We start from the raw sequence: 17427 nt of genomic DNA, 5'->3' as shown, positions 1-17427 counted from the left end.
AAACAAAAATGAGAGCAGACTGTCAAATATGGCCCCAACCTTTCTGCAGAAGTAAGTAAGCCTTTAGTCCTGACCAACTGTGAGGAAACATTAAATGGAACCTTCCAAACTGGTTTAAAGTAGGCAGCTAAGCCTATGCCAAGGACTAAGCCACCTATGTCATTAGGGCTGGTGGATACAAATCTGCCAAAGGAGAGCACATTACATGGAGGAAAAATGAAGACCCTCAGGGAAACATTTATCCTAAAGGGGAAAGAGTCAAGACAGAGGTATCATGGTCAGCTGGGAAGGAGATGGAGGGGAGAGGCAGGAGGTGAGCTGTTCAGATTGCTAGCACGACCAATCCAGATGGCTAGGATGACCAGTCATCCTGGTTTGCCCAAGAGTTAGGGAAATCCCACAATGTAGGATTTCCAGGACAATCCTTGTCAAACCAGGACAGTTGATTACCTTAAGACTGCCCTTTCACCTGTGTTCAATACCTGGGGAGAAGGCATAATAAAAATAGAAAAAATCACTGCTCTCAACGTCACTTCTCAAAATATTGTCCAGAAACTAGCAGCATAGGCTTCACCTGGGAGCTTGTTAGAAATGCAGATATTCAGGCATTCTAGACCTACTGAATCAGAATCTGCACATTGACAAGAGCCCTGAGTGATTTGTATGCACATTACAGTTTGTCTTAAAAGATCCTGTGGCATTCCCCGGTAAATAATGGAGCACAAATAGACAGCAGAAATAATTTCCTCTGGGCTGTAATACGGCTAATATCCAGGTTGATCAGGTACTAAACTAAAACCAGATCAACCTTGCCTGGGAAGGAGGCAACCTAGGAATGGAGAGCAACCCAGGCAGAGAGGGAGAAAGATGGCTGACACAAATTAGCTAAGAGGGTAATTGAACTATTAATTCAACTATTAATAGTAGTAGTATTTGTAGGGAATGTGAGAAAAGCCAGCAAGCCAGCAACTGTATGGTAAGAATAAAGCTAGAGAAATACTCTTCTGTTGCCAGTACTGTGACCCTTCTAGGCTGATGTGGGCTGGGAAATGGGTTATGCTTAGAAATGTGGAGCCTGCCAGATGTGGTGGCTCACACCTGTAATCCTAGTACTTTGGGAGGCCGAGGCGGGTGAATAACCTGAGGTCAGGGGTTCAAGACCAGCCTGACCAACATGGAGAAACCCCGTCTCTACTAAAAATACAAAATTAGCCTGGCGGTGGTGCATGCCTGTCATCCCAGCTGCTCAGGAGGCTGAGGCAGGAGAATCGCTTGAACCCGGGAGGCAGAGGTAGCAGTGAGCTGACATCACGCCATTGAACTCTAGCTTGGGCAACAAGAGTGAAACTCCATCAGTACCACAAAAAAAAAAAAAAAAAAAAAAGAGAAAAAGAATGTGGAGCTGCAACTAGTAAGCTTGTAGTAGTAATCTTGTAGAGAAAAATCCAAAATGATCATCCACTATGAGTGTTCAACTCTAGATCTTGGCCTCATCTACTTGCATGTCATTCAAATATAGTGTGCAAAGAAAGTTTAGTTGTCTTTCTTTTTTCTGCCTGGTCTGATCCTCTTCATGGTTTCCAGCTCTGCAGTCTAGCAGGGATAATTGACACTTAATTATAGCGTTTCATTCTCCTCTAGCTTGAACATATTTCTTTCACTTTCAACATTGAAGCCAGTAGTTCTTAAAATCAAACATGCAAACATGCATCAGTCACCTGGAGGGCTTGTTAAAACACAGATTACTGGGTCTGCCCTCAAGGTTTCTGATTCAGCACATCTGAGGTGGAGCCCTAGAATTTGCATTTCTAATGAGTTCCCAGGTGATGCTGACATTTTTAGTCCACAGGCCACACTTTAAGAACCTCCGATTCAAACTATTCAGAGTTTATTTCATATCCAAAAGTGATTATTTAAAAATTATTTTAGATTAATGCTCCTCAAACTGATTGATTTTTCCAATCATGTACCAAATACATAATTCTATTACACATGACCAGTATTCAGCTTTTGCCACAAGCAACTCACCATGCCAGTTCCACACACCTGAACTGGTTATATCCTATTTAACAAGATCAGTCCACTGATCACATACTAGGATGTCATGGCAATGTCAATTTATGATATAAGTTTCTAAATATGAACTTTCATCTGTATTTATATCACCCCCGAACAGGAACAGTTTGTGAACTGGCACTGGCCCTTGGACCACACTTTGAGTGACATTGTTATAGATGACACGGTCTCTTATAGGAAAATGCACAGTCTTTCTTAGATTCTCTACCTTCCTCTTCCATCTCATTCCCAGCATAGATCTGGGTACATGAGTGGGGTCTTATTATAATCTTGTGACACCCTGGGATCATGCACTATCCTCTAAATAATCAATAGTTTCTACTATGGAGAGGCTCAGTTTATCTTCTCCCCTGGAATTGGGACCACTGAAATATAACTAGAAGCCAACTGATCTTTTGGGATGTTGTGTGCTTGCTCTTACCGCTACTGCCATAGTTCTGAACGTTTCCCCAAGCATCAAAAAGACCCCATGACCTCTTTTCCCCTAGACCTCTGCCAGTCCACCAACACTGTCAGTGGGGAAGTAAGAAGCCTGGTGGATCCTGCTTCCCACACAAAGGTCATGATGAGACAGATGCTTTCTAAGTCCCATATATCTACCCACCTTCTGCTGTCACCTCTGTACCTCCTGAGTCACATGGAATGTTGTGCTGAACCAAATGGTCAGTCTTCTAGAAGCAGTGGAATATTGGAGGCAGCTTATACCTTAGCTGATTCTTAAATTTTCAGGAATTTTGTGAGCCAGGTTTTAAACATGGCCATTGTTGAAAATTAAACAATATAAACTTACAGTCAAATATATTATATTAAAAATAAAGAATTAATGTCTCCAACTCATCACTTCCTGTTTATTGTTTTACACTTTACTACTATCTTTGCCTATCATATGTGTATGGTGGAAATACTACATAATGATATTTAATGGTGTGCCGCCACACAGTTCTTCCCAACTCTGCATTCAGTGACATCACTTTGGTAGCTTGAAATCGGCCATGATAGAAATACTATGTCTTAGAAATTGGCAAATATTACAAATCAGCATTCCACCCTCCCTTACCTCCCCACCCCCCAGCCAGCTATTAAACATTTACCAGCACACAACCACCCAGAGCCTGCATCTGGGAAAGTGAGCCACTAACCCGATGACCTGTGATAACCCTATACATACCTAGCTGTTACTAAGCTGCCGTTCCCATAAGGGTCAGCCCCAAAAAGGTGTGTGTGCAGAGGAGAATAAAAACCGAAACCCTAAGATCATCTTATTTACTTGCCCTATTTCTGCCTCTTTTCTCTCCCTGCCATCTCTGGGGTCCAGAAGGAGAAGCTTTTTATTTCCTCCGGAGTTTATTCTTATACATCAAGGATAAACATTCATGACCTAACATCACCTCTCTTATTTTCTCCCACCAAAGCTATAAGGATAGTCTAATCATGAAACAACATTAAACAAACTCAAAATGGGGACAGTCTATAAAATACCTAACCAATTCTCTTCAGAACAGTTAAGGTCCTGAAAGGCGAGGAGAGAACAAGAAACAATCACAACTTGGAGGACATTAATGCACTACATTTAATACGGTTTCATAAGTTGGGCTGAAAAAAAAAAGGACAGTAGAAAACCTGGGATGTGAGAATACAGTCTGAGTATAGTACTAATGTGAAGTTTTTAATCTCCAACTTAATAGCATGGTTATAGAAAATATAAACATTAGGCAAAGTTGGGTGAAGGATATACAGGAATTCTACTATCTATACAACTTTTCTGTAAATATAAAATTATTTCAAAATAAAACTAATCTAAGAAAAAAACATGGCCTGCATAATAGGTAGAATGGATATCTTCTCTAGTCTATGAAAAACCCTGTGTCCTACATTTGCTTGCTTTGTGTTATCGTAAAAGGGGGAAAGGAAGGGATGATAGAAACATTATTTCTCTTAATAAACTTGGATTTTAAAGTCTTTTATCTCTTCACAGCATAAAACATTCCACTTACGATGTTATAGGTTGAGCATTAACTTTCTCTTTCTCCTTTTCTTTATAGTGTTTCTGTAATAGTTCAAATCCCCCCCACCCTGAGGGTGGATGTTTCTAGATGATGAAGGAGATCATAAACAGAGAGTAGATTAATATAATTACCTTTATTTCTTGTCTATTTGCAAATGGGCCATTGTTCACATAGTTGCCTCTCTTTCTAAATGGAAGAATAATCGGCGGTGGGAGGGATTGGGGGCGAAATACCAGAACTGGGAGGAGTAAAGGTGCTTCAAGACAGTGCTTCTTAAACTTGGATTTGTGTTTGCATCTCTTGGGGATCTTGTTTAAAGTAGGTTGAGATTCAGTATGTTTGGGGAGGGGCCTATGAATCTGATTTTATAAAAAGTTACTAGATGATGCCATGATGCTGGTCTTTGAGAAGCAAGAGTCTGGGGTCCTTTCTAAAGTATTTCCTCTCTCCTCTGTACAGTCAGAAAAGGAAAGTGCTTACTGGTCAGAGATTTAAAAGATATAGGAGATATACCATATATCTATAAGACCAGAAACAAAAACAAAGAAGAAACACATTAATCAAAATATGACATTACTGCACATAATGAGATGCAGTAAAAGATGGACTACTTAGGCATTCACTGGGTATAAGTGAAGCTGCTTCTGGAGTTTAATTTTAAGTTCTCAGTAAGACTCACCGTATTTAGTCACATCCTTTCACACACACACACAATTCATTCTCTACTAAGAAGGAACTAAAGCTCTCAGAATTACTGAGTTGCACAGTACCAATTTACATTAATTTTTTTTCTTCCTCCAAAAGTTTGTAATGACTATGGTTCCTGGAAAATAATATTTCATTTTTAAAATTCATACTCTTAGTCTACCAAAAAAACACTCTTCCAAACATGTAAGCTAGAAAAACAGATAATTTGCTCAAATCATAGAGACAACTCATACCAATAAAAAATACGTTTTAAAATTTGGAAAATTAAAATGAGAGAATAAAGCATTTCGCATGCAGATGTGTGTATTTTTACTCCACAATATTAGGAGCTTCCAAAGTGTAACATGCATTTACAGAGCCACTCTCTTAGCATTTAAACTGGGAGGCATTTTTCGAGAAGCATGAGTCTTGCTCAGCGGTCCTGTAGCCACTCTAGCAATATCACACGGTACATGTCTTATAAATATTGTGTGTGCTTGATGGGAGTAGACCTGACTTTGCTTATCACTTATCAGTTCTTTTGCCCAGTATTTCTTTGTTTTAGAAGCAACTTTGTTTGACTTACCAAATGTATATTGTCCAATTTGCAGGAAATATAAATAATATTACAAATAGCAAAATGGGATTGTATGTGCAGATCTCTGCATCCTGGTAGGCCCTGTCATGTTCAGTGATAGCTTTTCCTTATGTTGTTGCCACTGCCAAACAGACTGCTTATGTGATCTTTGGCTTTCTTAACGTCTCTTTAGGGATCAATAAAGTGTTTCTTTTTTTCTTAGATGCCAACTTCATCTCTCTTTAAGAATACGATATTAGTTTAAAAGATTGTTCAACTTAAAGCAATCTTGTAGAGATTGTCACCCATGATTGATGCTGGGCGAGTAGAAAGGAAAATGTTGATTTTATCCTCTGCCTTTCAGATCTTTGAAGGGGAAAGTGGGCTGGTTTTTAACTGCAGCCTGATCAAATGTTTCAAAAGTTGTTCAAAAGTAATCTTAGTCCAACACTGCTCTTCTGACTTTTATCTATAGAAATGGAAAAGTTTATATATTAACCATTTGTTTCTTTTAAGTACTTGTGTACATTTTTCTCTTGCAATAAGTATTAATAATTGAAAATTATTCAATTGTCATTTTAATGTTTTTTATTAAGTTAAGTTTGATATGTTTCTTAGCAGTGAAGACCTGTGGCTCAAATAGGAGCAGACAATTCATGGAATCAAATTTTAAATTCAAGCAGAGCTATCATATTGACATATTTGTATTTCTCTTTGTCTTGGAATTATTGGTTTGTTTAAAATAATAAGTTTAACCAATTATTTTGTTATTCTGTTATTTAAAATATAAATTTGCTGTCTAAAATTTTTTGTGTAAAGGTTAGTGTATAAATGAGTATAAATACAAATAAATAACTAATGATCACATTTCTACTGGGAAACATCATTATTTCTTACTTCAAATGTGTCAGCTATCTTTCCATGATGGGTTTGTGCACTTGCAGGTGTTGGCTAAGCTTGATTCTCTTTTATAAGAAAAAATGGTAAATCTCAAATAAAAGCACAAAATATTATCTTTCATGCAAATACACTAATAATACCAAAGAAAGCAGAAAAACTTACTTTAAGATAATTTTTCTTGATAAGATATTTACAATTAGGAGCTTGATTAATCAATTTTATTATTGTTCCTTAGCTGCAGCCATGTTCTCTTGACTATATTGCTCAGATGACCTTGTGCTTTCTTTGCTACTCATGCTAAATAATGTGTGTTGTTTTGCATTTTTTATATTAGGAAGCAAAATACTTAAAAATGTATAAAAGTTGAAGGGAAAAAGGGTGCTCCCATAGTAGATAAAAGAAAATGTAGCATTACTTCATCATCTTTATAGAGACTATTCAGAAAGATACATGGTTTTTTTTAGAAATATGAAATGATATAGTATCTGAAAGTTGCTTTAACTACTAATAATGGTAAATTGGCACAACCTTTCTGATGGGCAGGTGGGCACTGGTCATTAAAAAACAAAACACAAAAACCTGTAAGCTGTATAAAGCTATTCATACAGAGAGATTTACTTTTATAAATTTATACTAATGAAATAATTATGGTTGTGTTCCCAGTTTTGCTCCCAATTTAGCATAAGAATATTTATCACAGTGTGGCACATATTGGAAGTTTAGTAAATGAAGATACATTCAATCTGACATTCCATTCGCTACCACAAAGAGATAATGTAGAAACTTATTTAGTAATGTGAGAAAATACTAAACATTAAGTGAAAAAGGTAAGTTACAAAATAATTTGCATCAAATCATCTCATACACCACCCCCATATATGTACATATGGTATATTATACAATGAAATGTTAGTGGTCTCTGATTTGGGGTATGGGATTATGAAATACATTTTTTTCTCATACGTATTTTCTTGACCGTTCGACAAAGAAGCATTATGTTTTTAATATGGAAAATAATCATTCACCTTTAAAAAATGAATTCCATTAATATGCTTCCATTTGTCCTTTGAAAATTTAATAGCTTTACATATTAGTTATTCCATAACAAGTAGTTGATTTTGAAAATAGAAAATTAGGTAGTTGTTCTAAAACAAAGCAAGAAAGGGTTGTGTAAAATACCATAATGACTTACTTTATGAATAGATAAGCCATAAATATCCTGACAAATTATTTTCTGATGAGAAATAAGAATTGCTGTGGCTCAGGGTTACATTTTCTTGTAGTATGACTAAGGCCATAAGGAATTTGATAGCTATTCCAATTTTGTTTCTTAAGGAGTACTTTTTAACATTCCTGAATAGATAAGATAGCTGCTGGAATCTTCCCAGTTTTCAACTATTTTTTTGATGACTATCTATAGTGGTTGATTTGTTGATATAAATGTTAAACTGACATATATTTACTAAATGTCTATTATTAGTTAGATATTACTAACTACTGTGCATACCAGACAGCATGAAGTATGGGCTCTCACCTAAAGGAACTACAGTATTGTTGGGTAATAAATTATATGAAACAAAAAATTTTTAGAGAATATATTGCAAGTACTGAAATGACTGAAGAGATAAGAACCATGATATTTATTAAAAAAACAGTGGATAAATGTAGGCTGAGAGTTTGGAAAAAGGTTCAAGAAAAGTTGTGACTTGCCTGGCTTTGGAAAGATGAGTGATATTTGGTTAGGAGAGAGGAGGGGAAAACATTTCAGCTTGTGAGATGAAGGTCTAAAGTCCTTAGGGCTGAATTTGCTGGTTGTGGCTATGTTTACTGCAGTTCCAGCAGAGTTAGGGATGTGGTTAGACCAGGACAGTAAGGATATCTGCCTGGAAAATTCCTGTTTTCCTAGAGAGGGAATAGATGAAGGTGGGAAATAGATCAGGTAGGAAATGATGGGGGACCCTGAGGTTAGAGCTGAGGATGTCTTCTCAGCTTCTCTGATACCATGCTCTGAGTTTGCTCCCATTTCTTTGGTGGTTCCTTCTCTTTTCCTTTGTTGGCTCCCAACCCCTTCTCTACTCAGTCTCTGAATGTTGGACTTACCTAAAGTTCCTTAGCTGCTTTGCTGACTGTTCTCATTCCCTGAATGAAAGGAGAGGGTTCAAACTATCTACCACTGTGGTTTAATACAATTATAGAGCTCCTTGGAAAAGTGATTTGTCTAGGGCTGGGGCAGGGATGAAGGAAGATGAGCTTGGAGGATGTCATGGTACCAAAAAGTAAGTACTCAAGAAAAGGGTGGGAGCACACTGAGAGGACACAGGAGCCAACCTAAAAGAGCTTCCAATGGCCACAGCTAGAACAATTTCGAAGACAAAATAAAACATTGAATTATGAAGCAGAATAAAATAAACACAATTTAGTCCATACTGATATAAATAAATGATTGAATAAAAGTAAATGGTAGAGAAAGGACAACTTCTTACAGAATAATTCCAAATAATAGATGTAAAAGGAAAGGAGGAAATAGAAAATCATTGTGAGAACACCAGAACACTGGTGAAACATTGCTGCAGGGAGGATCTGCCTATGTATGCATAAATTAATGGACAATGTTATGGGAGAAAAATGGTTATTTGGGGCCAGGTGCGGTGGCTTCCACCTGTAATCCTAGCACTTTGGAAGGCTGAGGTGGGTGGATCATGAGGTCAGGAGTTCAAGACCAGCCTGGCCACCATGGTGAAGCCCCGTCTCTACTACAAATACAAAAAATTGGTCGGGCATGGTGGTGGGCACCTGTAATCCCAGCTACTCGGGAGGCTGAGGCAGGAGAATTGCTTGAACCCAGGAGGCAGAGGTTGCAGTGAGCCGAAATTGTGCCACTGCACTCCAGCCTGGGCGACAGAGCAAGACTGTGTCTCAAAAACAACAACAACAACAACAACAAAAACAAAACAAACCTTTACAATAATTAAAAAGCATGGTAAACAGCACATTAGCCAAATGATCAAGGTCAACATCACCAGTAATAAGACATACTGACAACAGGTACCGCGAATATGATGCACTGAAAAGGGCACCTCAGCTGGGTGCGGTGGCTCACGCCTGTAATCCCAGCACTTCAGGAGGCTGAGACGGGCAGATCACGAGGTCAGGAGATCAAGACCATCCTGGCTAACACGATGAAACCCCATCTCTGCTAAAAACACAAAAAAATTAGCCGGGCGTGGCGGCGTGCGCCTCTAATCCCAGCTACCAGGGAGGCTGAGGCAGGAGAACGGCGTGAACCCGGGAGGCGGAGGTTGCAGTGAGCCCAGATCAAGCCACTGCACTCCAGCTTGGGCGACAGAGCGAGGCTCCGTCTCAAAAAAAAAAAAGAAAAGAGCACCTCACCTCTGGGGTATCTTTCCCATGAATACATAGCCTCAATCTGATCATGAGAAAAAAACCAAACAAATGCAAATTGAGGAGTATTTTACAAAATACCTGACAGGTATTTCTCAAGAGTATCATGAAAGACAAGGAATTCTCCCAGATTGGAGGAGACTAAGATGATGAAGAATTAAATACAATGTGGAATCCCAGGTTGGACCCAGGAACAGAAAAAGGACATTAGTGGAAAACTGGCAAAATCTGATAAAGTCTGTAATTCGGGTAATGATATTGTACCAATGTTAATTTCTTACTTTTGATCATTGTACCCTGGTCATGTAAGATGCTAACATTAGAAGAAGCTGAGGGAAGGGTATATGGGAGCTCGTTGCTATCTTTACAAATCTTCTGTACATGTAAAATTATTTCAAAATAAAAAGTTAAACATATAAAACATCTACCTACAGAGACCTCTTAGTCCTCTGTTTCTCTGATGGGATCTTATTTTTCTGCCTTTTTCAAATCTTTGCTTTCTTCCTTTCCACATTTAAAATCTTCACCCTCTTAGTCCTCACATGGGTTTCTCTTGTCACCTTGAAAATAAAAGCCACTGGGTCTTCTGGATAATTTCTCAGATAGAAGTGAATGGCAAGTCTCCTTTTACCCTCCAAGTAATCCTAGATAAAATATTGTTTTAAAAATGTATGAAATGTATCGGTAAACTCAAACAGGGAAAATTCCCTGGTGCCAGCACAGAAAGTGATGGTCGGTAGACATTCGAAACCCTGGACCTGAGGGCAGGACTGAAGTTGTAATGCCATTTCTGGGACAGGAAAGAAAGCTTCAGGCCTGGATAAGGTAAGGAGCTAGAACTGAACCCTGCATCCTCGACAACACAGGGTGTAGGAAAGACCGATCATTGGCCAGGGAGGTGTCAAAGACCTGTCGGTTATGCTAGGGGCCACGCAAATAATCACTCATAAATTATCAGACTCAAACCTGCACTCTTTGTAGTTGCGGGATCCAAATTCATACTATCTATATGGTACAGAAGCTAAGAAATAAAGGTAGAAATGGTTATGAAATGGGTAACACTCCTGTGGGCTTGGCAGGGCCAAATGCAAAATCACTTTGTAGGGAAGTTTTCATAAGCCTGAGCATGAGAGTCTCTCAGGTCAAAAGCTATTGAATGTCAGTTTACTATCAAAAATTATAAAGCAAAGAAACAAATCTTCATTGGCAATGAACCCAGAAAATTAACACTCTAAAAACTAAAGATAATTTAAAAATCTAAAATATGGTTTGAAATAAGTATGTTTAATTTGTTTAAGAAAAAAATGACACTATGAAACTAGAAAAGGAAGATTTTGGAAAAAATGGAATTTTAGAATAACCCATGTAAGCCGTTGATATTAAAACCTCAATGATAGTGTTACACACGAGATTAGACACAATTAAGAATAAGAATTAGATACTAGAAAACAGATCTGAGGAAATAATCCAGAATAAAGATCAAAGAAGTACAGAGAAGAAAATTTTAGAAGAAAATTTGAGTCATGAAGGCTAGAAGGTAAAGGTTCAATATTTTTCTAAAAGCAGTTCTACAAGAATAGAAGAGAGAGATGGAGAAGCAATATTTACATTTTACCTACTTTATGGTCACACACATATATGTGTGTGTGTGTATATATATATGCAACAGTACATGTTGAGTGTATACATATACATATATACTCAACAGATACCCAATAGCTGGTGGATAAGGGCTGTCTGCTCTACTCAGCATAATCTCATTATTTATTAAATACCACACTGAACTCATCATGCTATTGCTGACTGGAAATATCCCTTTTTCCTTTCATCCAAATTATTTTACTGTCTTCCAGATTCAATTTAAGTTTTGACTTTTCTGTGAAGGGATCTCAGTGATGTATCTCTTTTCCTTACACTTCTGTTATTGTTACATCTGAACCACTCAGTACTAAATTGTGTTCTACACCAAGCTCGTCCAACTGACAGCTCTGGGGCTGCATGTCACCCAGGACAGCTTTGAATGCAGCTCAATACAAATTTTTCTAAAGTTTCTTAAAACATTATGAGATTTTTTTTAGTGATTTTTGTAAGCTCATCAGCTGTCGTTAGTGTTAGTGTATTTTATGTGTGGCCCAAAACAATGCTGCTTTTTCCAGTGTGTCCCAGGGAAGTCAAAAGATTGGACGCCCCTGTTCTACACCAACAGTTGGGAAACTGTGAAAGCCAAACAAATCCTGCCCGCTGACTGTTTTTGTATGGTCCAGAAGCTAAGAATGATGTTTACATTTTTAAGTGGTTGAAAAAAAAAAGAGAGAAGAATAATGTTTCATGGCATATTAGAAATTATATGAAATTCAAATTTTGGTGCCCTCAGTGTCCAATAAAGTTTATTGAAACACAGTCATGTACACTTATTTACGTATTGTCTATAGCTGCTTCCATGCTATTACAGAGTTGAGTAGCTCCAACAGAAAATATGTGGTGTACAATGGCTAAAATATGCACTTTCTGGTCATTTCCAGTTGAAGTTTACCAGTCTTTGTTCTACACTGCAAATTTTGTCATGTCAAGTACAGGATTTTGGAAATGAATCTGACTTCATAGTGCAGGAGGTAGCAGTGTCCCCTCTTCCCCTTGGGAACTGGACTCAAGCAGTTCTTTTCTAAGTGATCCTCCTCAGAAATTCCTCTTTCATCTCTCAAACCTGACACTTTTGTATCTTTGAGGTGGGTGAGGGCTTCCGGGAAATTTGTAACCAGGTTTCAGCACATCCCCTTTGGTAAATTTCCATGTGGTCTAGCACCTCCTTTATTACATGGCACCACTCTTATGTGGTAACTCAACTGAAATTAACAACTTAATATTTTGATAGGGCTATTACAAAAAATTGTGCTGGAAATAAAATGAAATAGACGTGGCTAACATGGACCTTTTGTAATTGGAGCTCGACAATGACAAAAATAGGTAATTAGTAGGAAAAGTAAAAGTTTAGTTTTAGGGTTCTGTAATAATTTTTTAAATAAGATAAGCAGCTCTTTACACATTTGAAAAGATCCTGGGTGAAACTACAGAGCAAAAATAACGTTTTACTGTGGTATCTTTTTTCTTTTTTTGGCTTCAGCTGTGTGTTTTTAGTGAAATAAGTATTGAATGTCTTGGGAGATATGTGATTTTCTTTGATAACTGCTAAGACACCAGAGGTTTCAATTGTTTTTGATCCTCTTTGATCTCCCTCAGCTACTCTTTTTCAGCATTGTAGCATTTTTGAAATTTTTACATGAGAATGAACAATAAAAGTTAACACTGTCATAATTAATTTGAAGAGTATGGCTGTGTTTACACAATAAAACCATTTGCAACCATCATCTTCATCTTTTTCTCAGTAGATTATTTTTTATTTGCATATATACAGCATAACTGTAGCAATAGCAGAAAATATCTTTTTGTCTTTCCAAAAGAAATAATTTTTTTAAATTAGACCATTTCATAGTCTTGAAGTTTAGTGCTAAAGCATTTCAAACAGCATTCCAATTTGAAAACTTACCACTGTCTTTTACAGGAATAACTAACAAACTTTAGCCATACCAAACTTTGAATTTCCCGAAATGCCCAAGATGGCAATATTTAATGTGTCCTTTATAGTAGTTCTGTTTAGAAAACAAAACAGCTAGGCTTTGTTTAGATGGATAATTCAACAAGGGTTTCCACTAATAATCATGTCCAGTTCATTCAGTGGGAGCACACTCAATTTTGATGCTGCATCAACCAAGTATAAACCATGACTGTTTTCTACAATTTTAGCTTTCAGTCCGTATTAGCTGTGTTTTAAAATGAACAAAGAAGAAAAGAAAAAGGAAAAATGTAATGTTAATAGGCTTCCTTTTGTGATCTCTTAGGGAGAGGTCTTTTTAAATAAGGGGCTTGAACTTGACCTTCTTCAATGGCACAAAGGTCCAATGCGCAAATTTTAAAGCTATATTTAAATTTTAATAATTGTACTCATTGGAGGCTAGAATGAGACTTTGAAAACCTAATCCTCAGTCTTTTAGTGCAACTGCTTGGCAAAGAACAGAAGCTCAGGAAAACGTCTGGATAGGCACACAAGTATTACCCTGATTTCTTCATCCCACAGAATCAAACTGACTGCTTTGAGGTCATCACTACAGTATTTGAGTTTGCAAATATAATTTAATATAGAGTTAGAATTTAAAAAATGCTTATCTTCAAGATAAATCTAGTTTTAGCGACATGATCCTGAAAGTAGATTTTCAACATTTTAAAGAAATCACACTCTCAGTGTTGGCAAAATGGCATGGAAAGAGCCACTGTTGTATGCTGTTGTTGAGAGTGTAAATTTTTAAAATCTTTCTGGAAGGCAGTTTGGCCATATCTGTTGAATGCCTCCAAATTTTGCATAAAACCTTTAAACCAGCATTTTTACTTTAGGGGATTCATGCTAAGAAAATAGTGTTAGATGTTTGCAAAATTATAGCTACAAGATTTTTATGTAAGTGTTTTTGGTAGAAACAAGAACTGGATAAAGCATAAATATTTAACAACCAGGCTCTATTCAGCCATTAAAAATGATACTAGAGAAATATTTAATGCCATGGAAATGGTTAAAAAAGCTGTTTAAAAACAGTATGCACAATGTGATTCCCTTTTGTAAGAAAAAAATTTGCATCAAAAAATAGTGGATAAAAACAAATAGAATGTTAACAGAAGAATCTGTATATAAAGGAATTATGAATACCATTTTTCCAACATGAAAATAGCTTTTTAAAATATTCTTAAAATTAAAATGTATAGTAGGTGTAAAAATCTCAAACCATGGGAAAGTAAAATAAAAATTGTAAGCCCTTTTCCTTCTAATTTCATGATTTGGTAGGGGACACACACACACGTGCACACACACATGCTAACTTCTGTTTTGATTTTTTATTCAACAGTTTATCTTGGAGAATTTTACATGTTAGTGCGTATAGATCTACTTCATTCTTTAAATTGCTACGTAGTATTGCATAATGTGATTATGTAATGCCCTTTCTTATCAACTACTCTGATTATTCGTATCAACTACTTATCATACTTATCAACTACTCTCACGATTCTGTTCCAACAGCAGGATTTATAGATTATTGACCTTTTTCTTCATTTCCTGTCTGCTTTTCACTTCTCTCTTTTTCCAGCTTATATAGTTATTATTTCATTTGACGCTGTCTTTTTTTTGCCCCATCTGCAAAACCACAACTCTGAATTCCCTGGGTAACTAAGCAGACAAGCACTGTTGAAGGAAATCCTGCCATAGGGCAGTTATGTCCCACCTTTTAAGACACTCAATACTACCTGGCAATCCTGCTAGTTTCTCTGGCTAGGTCACCTTACCACAGTCTGCCACTATTATTTCAAATGGTCTTCATTCCCCTCAAAAGTCAGATTTCCCTGAATCTACTCCAACTTTCCCTCTCAGAGGTTGATGATGTCTCATAATATAGAGAAAATTGAAGCCTTGACTTCCATATACCAATTTATAAACCTTCTCAATTGTGTATCTTTTCTCTCTCTTCCTTCTTTTTACATGGAAGAAATGTATTCGCTTTGTTGTTATTTCATTTAGGAATTTTGTATATATTTTTATGTAATATTTTAACAGTTTTCCTATGTAGATACGCTTTTTTTGGTTTCGATATCAGGGTTTATTCTGGTTGACTTGTAGAATGACTTGGGTAACTTTCTTTTGTTTCTTCGCTTTTTCCTTTTACTCGGTGCTCAAAGAAATTTGTTCCTTGAAAGTTTGGTAGCAGCATTTTGGTACAAGTCTTTGAGTAGTGGTAAGGGTGATATTAGTGTATGTGTGTGTGTGTGCCTGTGTGTATGCCTGTATGCCAATCTTTGATTATCCTTTTCTTTAGTTTCTCCTATAATTATTGGTCTATCTCAATTTTCTTCTACTTCCTAAGTTTGTTTTGGTAATTTTTATCTTCAGAAAACATCTACTTTGTCCTTCATCTAGATTAGGGATTTGTTTCTTCCCTGTGAACTCTTTGGCAGTTGATCAAGTTGATGAAGTTGATAAAGACCTCTTCTTAGAATCATTAAAAAAAATCCTACTTGCGAGTGGAGTCACATGACTTTCTGTGCCTTCCTACAAAAGTGTGGGTGTGTGTGTGTGTGTGTTTTCTGTTTACATACACAATTTTCGCACAATGCTATCTCAATACGCTCAGTAATTTTATGGAATAAAAATGTATAAACCCTGCTTGAATAATATGTATTCTATGTGCTTGCCTCCTTTACCTCATAACACAGTGTACAAAAAGGGAATTGAAGAGCAAGTCAAAGAAAAGAAACTACTACTCCTGTAACTTGCAACATGTATGGCCTGTCTCACCACACAATCTGTGAATAATAAGTTACTTTAAATAATACTTCAACAGTTATCTCGATCATGTGATTTGTTTGAACTTCCAAGGCTAATACTTTTAGCTCAACAGTTATCTGTATTATAACATACCATACTGCCTTATGGAGAGTTAAAAATTCTCTTCTGTCTTCTGCAAAGCTTTAATAAGTAATGAAAAAACTCACCCCCTTTCACATATTGATGAATATAGGTAGATAAAAATTTTAGAGAGCAAAATAGGGGCTGGGTCACCAATATGAGAACGTAGATAAGTAGGCACATTTGCCTGGTGGGTGGTCAGCTCATTTGCAGGGGCATCTGCAGACAGAAACTTGGAGATTATGTGCAATCTATAGGCTGATCTAATGACTGTCATGAATGATAGTTTCACATAGATGCACCAACTGAAAAGTGACATACAGATGGTCCCCAATTTACGATGGTTCAACTTAAGATTTTTTGACTTTACAATGGTGTGAAAACAATAAACATTCAGTAGAAACTGTACTTAGAGTACCTATAAAATCATTCTGTTTTTCACTTTCAGTACAGTATTTGATAAACTCCGTGAGATATTCAACATTTTGTTATAAAATAAGCCTTGTATTAGAGGATTTTGATCAACTGTAGGCTAATGTAAGTGTTCTGAGCACACTTAAGACAGTTTAGACTAAGCTATGATGTTCAATCCTTGGGTTTATTAAATGCATTTTCGACTTTAAGATCTTTTTAATTTACGATGGGTTTATCAGGAGGTAATCCCAACATAAGTCGAGGAGCATCTGTCAACATTTCTATGACTGTTATTGATGAAGGTCACAAATATTGCTAATATCTCTGTGTTTGTAACCTAAATTCATAATTGAAGGCCATACTAAACTTCAGTTAGAGGTGAGTAGAAATAAAAACATAATTTATTTTAACATCTAAGATTATGGACCCATTGTAACCTAGAATCCAGGATTCTGGAATCTTGATTTCTAGATTACCAGTGTATTGGTATAAAGGAGTACGTAATATAATAGTCTCCTTTTTTATGGGTATATCCTATTTTAAAAAATTATTTCTAGAGATTAAGAATTACACAGTTGCCTTAAATGCCTGTTACTTAACAAATAACGATAATTTAAATAGAATCAAGATTTTAATGACTTTCTGTTTTTTCTACTTTTTAAATCTTATGCTTTTTTCTTTATTGCATGTGTATGTGCATATGTACACACACACACAAACACACACAGAGACACACATATATATATATATTTTTGCTTCATTTGAGTACTGAATTGAGTAATTCTTGTATAAAAAGTTTGTGGATTTTAAGCTGTCAGAGTCTTTTTATGCCCATGAATGTTTTCCTTTACTCTTATACGTGA

The 17427-nt window shown here is 36.5% G+C and overlaps 1 protein-coding gene across 1 annotated transcript in view; it reads left to right on the top strand.

The window, feature by feature from the left end:
- Positions 1 to 17427, top strand: part of LOC106997133 (uncharacterized) — a 74096-nt gene that overhangs the window by 22861 nt on the left and 33808 nt on the right. The window lies entirely within an intron of this gene.

Source organism: Macaca mulatta, chromosome 2, assembly GCF_049350105.2.
Source record: "Macaca mulatta isolate MMU2019108-1 chromosome 2, T2T-MMU8v2.0, whole genome shotgun sequence".
Classification (NCBI taxonomy): domain Eukaryota; kingdom Metazoa; phylum Chordata; class Mammalia; order Primates; family Cercopithecidae; genus Macaca; species Macaca mulatta.
Note: the sequence above shows the minus strand (reverse complement) of the source record. Positions and strands in the feature narration are given on the sequence as shown.